This window comes from Phyllostomus hastatus, unplaced genomic scaffold (assembly GCF_019186645.2).
Source record: "Phyllostomus hastatus isolate PE091 unplaced genomic scaffold, TTU_PhHast_1.1 phas_scaffold_78, whole genome shotgun sequence".
In the NCBI taxonomy this organism is placed as follows: Eukaryota; Metazoa; Chordata; class Mammalia; order Chiroptera; family Phyllostomidae; genus Phyllostomus; species Phyllostomus hastatus.
In genome coordinates this window covers 61,663,200-61,672,500 of record NW_025334041.1, presented here as the reverse complement: position 1 = coordinate 61,672,500, position 9,301 = coordinate 61,663,200, and the positions used below count along the sequence as shown (strand labels likewise).

Here is a 9,301-nt window from a genome sequence, read left to right as displayed (position 1 = left end):
TCAATGTGTGGTTGCCACTCACATGCCCCCTACTGGAGATCTGGCCTACAACCCAGGCATGTGCCCTGACTGGGAGTCAAACAGGTGACCCTTTGGTTCACAGGCTGGTGCTCACTTCACTGAGCCACACCAGCCAGGGCTGGAATTTCTTCAGATTTACTTTGCACCTAATTTTGTGTTTTTATTCTGCAGGTCTCTTTCTTTTCAGGTTTGAGCTGGGAGTCAATTTCTTATAGGGTCTGGTGTCTCTCACTGGAGGACCACTAGTAGTTAGGAATGATGTAGCCTTTTTAGTCTGTTTCATAAGCCTGTTTGCTTTTCATTGTACTCTTGCTTTCCTACTTTCTTTGCTCCTTTTTTCTTCTGACTAGGAGTGCACACTCCTTTAGCTTCATCCTCCCTGCTGACAAATGAAGAAAAGATGAAAGGCAACCAACCTCTCAATTTTCTCATTCAACAGTTTCACTCTCCAAGTGTCTTGTCAATAGATCAGTGGATTAAAAAGCTGTGGTACATCTATACAGCGGAATACTACACAGCAGTAAAAAGAAGGAAATCTTACCCTTTGCACCAGCATGGATGGGCCTGAATATTATTATGCCAAGTGAAATAAGCCAGTCAGTAAAAAGCAAATACCATATGATCTCACTTACATGTGGAATCTAATAAACAAAATAAATTAATGCACTAAATAGAAACAGAGGCATAGGTATGGGGAACAGGCTAACAGCTGTAAGAGGGTAGGGGGAGAGGAAACTGGATGAAAGAAGGTGACAGGATTAGCCAAAAACAGATATGCATGACCCATTGACATGAAAAATGGTGTGGGTATTATCTGAGGGAGTAGGGGGGTGGTGTGGTGGAGGCTGAGTGGAGTTGGGCAAAGGGAGAAAAAGAGGGGACAACTGTAATAGTATGAACAATAAAAATTAAGTTAAAAGAGTTTCACTCTCTCTCATTTCTAGTCAATGTCTATGACAGCCTTTTTGTAACAGCATCAATATTTTTGATGGAGTGTTGAACCTGCACCCCAGTGTGAACAATATGTAGAGCGCTACAAGAACAAGTTTTAGAGATGTTTAAGACAGTGCCATCAATGGATTCATTGATCTTCCTGGGAAGATTCTCAGCTTGAGGATTTATAGGTACTAGAACTTTCTTCCTCTTACAGAAATGTCTCAGAGGTTTGAGGATAAGAGCCACCTGATTCTTGTATCAGTAAGGAAGAAGTGGAAACTCCCCACGAGGCACAGCCTGGCCTCATAAACTTCATAGTCTCTTTTTAAAGTTCAGAGCGGAATAATCTGAGAAGTGGTTTTAATTCCATGCTTGTTCAAAATCATCTCATAAAAACATTTTGTCTTTTTGTGAGTTACACTGGATTCAACCTTAATAAATAAACAGATATTTGTTGAATCTTCTTGAATACCATTCGGCAAGGACAATCTGACCTTCAATTCTTTATTTGGAATTTCCCATAACACCACCATTAAAAATAAATTTTCATTCCCATTCAACAGCAATCCATTTGCATTTTTTCCAGACCTGAAATGTGGCAACAGAGCTTTCACTGTCTTTCTTATCTGCCTTTTATTCACTGTTGCAGTGCAGATGAGGTCACTGGAGTGGAGCAGCCTGCACCTGCTGTTGAGGTTGTGGGTGGGGTGAAAGCCGAGGCCTCCATTCTCTCTCACCTGCTGCTGACTCTTGCGTAGATGGGCAGCTGGCTCCCCCAAGGCCTGTACCTGGGAAGTTAGGGGGCCAGCTGGGTTTCCTTATAAGCTGCAGCCATTTTGTATTCTTTCCCCTACTTCTTGATCTTTTTCATTCCTTTTCTCCTTGTGCATACTGCTCTGAGACTGTAGTGCTAGTAAAGCCTGAGCACAATAACACTTTCTTAAGTTTTATCTTCTATGCAACTTAGACCAAGACAGAGTAATAATTAGCACATAATAATTATCTCAAATTAATATTAGCTATTTTAGTATTATATCTAAGGTAAGATGATATTAATACCAAAAAGTCAATATGCATAATTTCAAATACAAAATGAGAAGAATATGTGTTGAATCAGTGAGGATAAGGTCAAGACAAGGAAAGGTGCTAACATGGACACAGAAAGCCTCAGAACTTGGCCAGGGAAGTGATACCTCACAAAATAAGTGCCATAGTCCTAAAAGGTCCAGTCAAATAATTCATGTTAAGAGTTTAAGTTGGCCCTGGCTGGTGTGGCTCAGTGGATTGAGTGTTGGCCTCTGAACAGAAAGGTTGCTGGTTTGATGCCCAGTCAGGGCACATTACTGAGTTGTAGGCCAGGTCAACTGGTTGATGTATCTCCTGCACATCAACATTTCTCTCCTTCTCTTTCTCCTACCCTTCTCATTTCTCTAAAACTAAATAAATACAATCTTTAGGAAGAAAAGAGTTTAAGCCAAGTCAGAAGAGAAAGCCAAGGAAAAAATTGAGTCCAGCCAAGTAACTCCTGTTTAAAACAAATCAATTTAGGTGGGGAAAGCCATGGGATAATTAGAGTACAGAAAAAATTCTAACTTCCCAAAAGGCCAGTGAAAGATGAACTAATGATCAAAACTCATAAACCAACAAATTGCAACATAGTAACATACTAAAATGCTAAAGACTGTAGTAGGACAGAGGGATTATCATGTATAAGATAAACATATGTGTGTATGAGTATATTTGTCTATCATCTATCTATCCAGAGAGAATATGGAAGGAAGTTAAAACAAAAGCCTTAATAAGAATGTATAAGAGAAGTTGCCCTGAAAAACAGAGGAAGATTTTAGGTTACTAGTACTATGTAGATTTAAAGCATTTAATGAGAACCATTTTTTAAAAATTATAAGTGAACCACTCCTGGAAGACAATGGAAAATATTAAGAGTGAAAATAGTATTATAAAGAGAGATAAAAATAAAACAGCAGCACAGCATATAAAAATGAGTGTAATACAACAAAAGAAGGACATGAAAGGAAATTTATGGAATTAAATATACTAGAAAAGAAGAAAGTTCTCAAATAAATGTTCTTAGGAAGAAATATCTCAAGTAAATGTTCTTAGGATTCACCTTAAGAAACTAGAAAAATGAGAACAAATTAACACCACACCTAAAATAAGAAAACAATAAACTCAAAGTTTAAAATTATTCAAAAACTTAGTTGAAATGGTGGACTTCCCTGGACGAAAAATAAAACAAAGCTCACTCAAGAAGAAATAAATAACCTGGATAGTTCCAAATCTATGAAATAAATGGTATTCATAGTTAAAAATCTTTCTATCAGAGAAAATTCCAGTGCCACAGAGAATCACTGATAAACTAGACCAATTTAAGCCTTCTTCACAACAATGCTAGATTTCTGTAGGCAGTAAATGTGTCAACAAATATCTGAGGCAAAGAATGTATCAAAAATTTTTAAACCATTTTTTTCTGGAGAAAATAAAACAATATTATTTGATGATAAATTCAATCATCCAAGAGATAAAGTCACATAGAGACCTAAACAGTGGAAACTCTATGGCAAGAGCTGAAAGTAAATATGGAGTTGTTTAAAATAACTTTATATATACTATACTATTAGTATTAAATATGTTGACAATCTAAAAATAAACCTACAAGTAGCAAAAATCTGAAAATATGACACCAGATTGAATACAAATATGTAATTGAATTTATTATTTATATTTATTAACAGGAAGACCATAAATACTGCTAAAGTTGAAATCATTTCCAAACAAAAGCAAATGACCTTAAGCCCTCCAAAAGTTTCTATTTTACTTGAGAAGTATCCTTTAAAAAATTCTTAGGTAAAGACCAATTAAGAAGCTAGTAACGTTCAATTTTATTATCATTCTTTTTCATTATTCAGATATAGTAAAATTTAGTATTTTATATGAAATGTGATTGTTTTGTTTTTAGAATTTTTTATTTGTTATTCCATCTGTCTATTCATCTATTACCTTATGCATACATGTAAAGAGAGAGATATCCAAAATGATCTAGAACAAACATTCAGAATGTTCATTTCTGGGAAGCAGGTAATGGGGATTTATCTTCATTCATTGTTTGTATTATCCTGTATTGCTTAAGTTTATTGGCAATGAGCATATTTTTTTTTAAATAAAAGGAATAATGTTATGTTAAAATTATAGGAAGTATTTTCTTTGAATAATATAGACTTAAATTGAGAGGCGTTAATGTAAGACATCATTATTTTGTTTTTATATTGTTAGGCATGTTTCTTGTTATTATTATAATGATTATGCCAAAGAAAAGAATGAGTCACTACTGTTTTACAAATAGGCTTCTTTTCACATGCCAAAACTTACCGGTTATTAATGATGGCCTCGAGTATACTACTTGAAGTGATGTGCTAAGTAGTTTGGGCTTTGAAACAAAAAATGTCTTTATCAATTATGATATCTGTCATAACTAAAAGTAGTAGACATAAAATTATTTTTAAAAAGAGAATGTGTATGCATTATGTTAAGGCTATATTTATAAATCACTTCCTAAAAAGGTAGATTATTTTATGAGGTACACTATACCAATATCAATATTATTTATGACCATTTTAGGTCAATGGAGGACCATAGAGAGCAAAACTACATTGCCTTAAGTAACACCCAAATTGTCATGATCAGACTGTTAATAGAAATATGGACATTTGAGGTGCTCTTGTTGAGAGTTCAGAAAAAAGTGAGGAATATATATTATTGGAAACAAAAGGGAGGGAAATCCTTGTAGCTGAAAGCTTAAAAGAAACTGCCCCACAGTTTATGGAAAGCACAAGTTATAAAAAGATGAAATTGGATAATTAGCTGAAGATATTTCCACAAAAAATATTGAAGGCTATTCTGTTTTATTCATGATGCTGATAGTGAATGTGGAAGGAGAGATAGAAATTGAATTTTAAGCCCTGGCTGGCAAAGCTCAGTGGATTGAGCGCGGGCTGTGAACAAAAGTGTCGCAGGTTCGATTCCCAGTCAGGGCACATGCCTGGGTTGCCTGCCACAGCCCTCAGCAACCACACATTGATGTTTCTCTCTCTCTCTTTCTCCCTCCCTTCCCTCTCTAAAAATAAATAAATAAAATCTTAAAAAAAAAAGAAATTGAATTTTAAAAAAATAAAACTTTTAACTGAAAATGAACTAATACTTGATTGTTTGGAAAATTCTTAGCCTAGCTGGATGGCAAAAGACAGTAAAATTAAGAGATTAATGAGAGAGAGAGAGAGCAAGCAAACTCATGGAAAACAACAGTGTGGTGATTTCAGGGGAGTAGGGGTTGGGTGGAAGTGGAAGAGGGTAAAAAAATGTATAAATGGTAATGGAAAATACAAAAAAAATAAATACAGAAATAAAAATATGAAAGAGATTAATTTCAAAGTGTAGCATAAAGTAAAAGCTAAGTTAGTAGCTGAACAACATTTTACAAAACTTCAGAGACATCAAAAGATGAGTGTTATTAGACTGAAGGGGTCCATTTGTCTGCATATATCAAAGCCCAGTGAGACATGGACAGGAGTTTGCAGCCATGAAAATAAGGATTTATTAATTGAGGAGATAGCAGCATGCCCAGAATCATATGTGAGCTATTGTTCAAAGAACTGGCTCCCTGATAGCTTCCAAGCTGGATTATATAATCCATCCCTTAAGGGAAAAATCACTTATCATGAATGATTAAAGAAGTTAGGGTTGTGGTCTCTACTTACTAGTTGATGCTAGGGTAAGGAGTAATTAATCATTGCAAATCAAGTTCTGATGTCATCCGTGGAGTCATTCTGTCTGATTTTGTAAGGATTTGTTTGGTAGGATTGTTATGCTTTGTTAAAAACAAAGTTAAAGCACAGCTAAGTGCAAGATGTTACCTTTATTTTGAAAACTATGTCTCTTTAGTAAATAGACCCAGGACCTTGTTCCCAAGACTACTCGATACTGACCAGGACCTCCTTGTGTTGAGAGTTTAAGGATTAAACAGTTGAGAGGGAAGTGGGTGAGCCAGGACAGTGGGTCAGGACAGGTCAGTCTCATTCAAAGAAAAAAACATCAAAAGAAAATGTCAGATTCAAGAGAAGAATTCTGTGTGGTTATATCAGCTCCTAGAGACACATGCAAGCTCTTCAAAGAGACTAAGGATATGCCTCACAGATCTTAATTAGCACAGAGGACCTGTAAGAAGTTTTGGGGTATAGACCCTCAGCCATCTCAATGAAAACCAAAAATAGAGAAAACTACCTCAAAAAGGTCTATGGATATGGTTACTGTCTTATAATGTGAACCCTTCTGAAATTCACAAAAAGCCTACAAGGTTTGTTAGAACTTTATACCAGCACAAACATTGCTATCTTGGACTTAAAGGGACAGAGAAGACAAAATGAATAAAGGAAATCAAACCCTTAATATTCTACTACAGGAACCAGGCTCATGAAATTATTCATTTGTAGATCAATAATTTATTTGAAAAAATTATAACCAAAAACTTTTTTAATCTGGTGAAAGAAAATACATGTCCAGGAAGCATGGAGAGTCCCAAACAAGTTGGCCATACAGACGCTTACACTAAAACACATCAAAGTTTAAATGATAAGACTTAAAGACAAGGAAAGAATACTAAAAGCCACAAGATAAAAACAGGTAGGTACATACAAGAGAACACCAATCAGAACTGTCATCTGATTTCTCAAAAGAAATATTTCAAGTCAAAAGGGAGTGGAATGAAATATTCAAAGTTTTTAAAAAACTAAAGGCCTACAACCAAGGCTACTTTATCCAGTAAGACTATTACCTAAAATTGAATGAGAAATAAGGAACTTCCCAGGTAAGAAAAAGTTAAAGCAGTTTGTTAACACCAGGCCAGTGCTGCAACAAATGTTAAAGAGCTTGCTAAAAGCAGAAGAAGGAAAAGAGAAAGAAAAAAATAGAAAAATAGTCTAACAATAAAATGGCACTATACTTTGCCATGTATAAAGTTCACTTTTTGCCTGAATTTTTGAGGGAAAAGTTAGAATGCACATTATACATGGGTACTACTAATTCCATATCTATGTAAATGTTTTGAATTCTTTTAGTTATGCTTACATATTAAAAGTGTAACTCTAGAAAGCCATAATACCTGTATGCATAATAATATCCTGGAATATGATAACCAGTTTTGTTGAATTTACAACAAACTTGCAATGAACTTACTATGAACCTGCAAAGTTTCAGCCAATGATTCAATGAAATGAAACAAACAGCAGAAGAGAGACTTATTGTTATCCATAGAGTAAAATAGATGATGCTGATTGTTAACCACTTGATAAGATAGGTGATGCCGACTTTATTACCATAGGATGAACAGAACAAAATTTCTCTTCATATACTTTAGGCAGGACAAATTATTGGAAAATCCCTTGGAAAATATTGGAACAGTTTTCATACACTGTAAGCTTTAAGCTAAAATTGTTAAATATGTTGAAAAGGTTGGCAACAGAGTTGCTGAGAAAGACTTTGGACCTCCTCCCACAGAGAGTGTCATCAGATTGTGGAGGCAAGAGGAAGAAACGCTTTTTCAGATACTAAGACAAAGGAAGACAATGCTAGGGAAACCTCCAAAGTGTCCGGAGGTGGAGCAGGAGGTCAAGACCTGGATTATTGAGCAGCATGGCACTACGATCTCTATTTTGACCAAGATGATACAAGAAGAAGGTAAAAGGATTGCATGAGAAAAAAAAAGATGATTTCTCAGGGACAACTAAATGGTGCTTTAATTTTATTAAGAGAAAATGTTTGAGCATGAGAACACAAATAAAACTTGCTCCAAAACTTCCAGCAGCCTATGATAATCAAGTTTTGGAATTTCATTCTTATGTTATTTTTTAAAAGATTTTATTTATTTATTTTTTTTAGAGAGGGAAGGGGGGGGAGAGAGAGAGAGAGAGAGAGAGAGAGAAACATCAAATCAATGTGCGGTTGCTGGGGGTCATGGCCTGCAACCCAGGCATGTACACTGACAAGGAATCGAACCTGCGACACTTTGGTTCACAGCCCACGCTCAATCCACTGAGCTACTCCAGCCAGGGCTCTTATGTTATTATTCTTAGAAAGACTTACAACTTTGAGCTGTCCCAAATCTCCAACATGGATGAGTTCCCACTCACATTTGATGTGCCATGCAACAGAACTGCATACTTCAAAGGAGCAAAGACGATGATGATAAAACTAATAGTCATGAGAAAACACATTTCACTGTTGTTCTAGCCTGTTGTGCAGATGGGACGAAGCTTCCACCTATCATCATCTTTCAAAGAAAAACTTTTCTGAAAGAAAAGATTCTAAGTGGAGTTTTTTTCCACATGCATGAAAAAATGATGAATGAAGAAGGTGTGAAAATCTGGTTTAACAAAGTCAGGTAACTTAGGCCTGGGAGATTACTTAAAAAACAGTTTTGCTTATTTTTGATCACTTCAAAGCCCAAATTACACAAAGTGCAAAAACAATCACAGTGGACTTGAAAACCCAATTTGCTGTGATACAGCATAGGCTAACCAGTCAACTGCAACCTCTTAATGTGTCAATAAATAGGTCCTTTAAGGACCTAATGGAGAAAGAGTGGACATTATGGATGCTGTCAGCTGGTAATGATTTAACACCTACAGGCAGGAACAAGAAAACATCCATTGCTCAGATTTCTGATTGGATCCTAAGATCATGGAATAGTGTCAAGAAGGAAGTAGTTGTAAAATCATTTTTAAAAAGCAGCATCAGCAATGCTATGGATGGAAATGAGGATGATAAAATTTACCAGGATCAGGAAAGTGACTTTTCTAAAGACACCAGTAATGTAGAAATTGAAGAAGATGATACTTCTGATATTAATAGTGATGAACAGTTCTTGGCCTTCTATTATATATATATGCATATATATATATATCATAAATTTGTTACCAGTACACAAAATTTCTTGTTCCTTGTATCTGTTCTTGTGTTTTGTAAATATTTGTTACATAAAACCTCTTGTACCATAATATGTAAAAAATAAATGCTAAAATCTGTTTATAATACAAAAAAGTATCTAAATATAAACATATAAAAATGAATTAAAAATTAAAAAAAGATTGTTTTCCTCCAAGTTTGGACCAGAAACATGAACACACATTAGACATGGCAAAATATGGTACATATCCATCAATAATTACCTTAAATGTAAATGGTTTACATGCTTCAGCCAAAAGACACAGGGTAGCTGAATGGATACGAAAATAAGACCCATATATATGCTGCCTCTAAGAGACAGATTTCAGAT

General features: G+C 35.2%; 1 pseudogene; it reads right to left on the bottom strand.

Moving 5' to 3' along the window:
* LOC123811252 overlaps positions 1-1,684 on the bottom strand; it is a 2,147-nt pseudogene extending 463 nt beyond the window's left edge.
* Between the last annotated feature and the right edge of the window lie 7,617 nt (positions 1,685-9,301).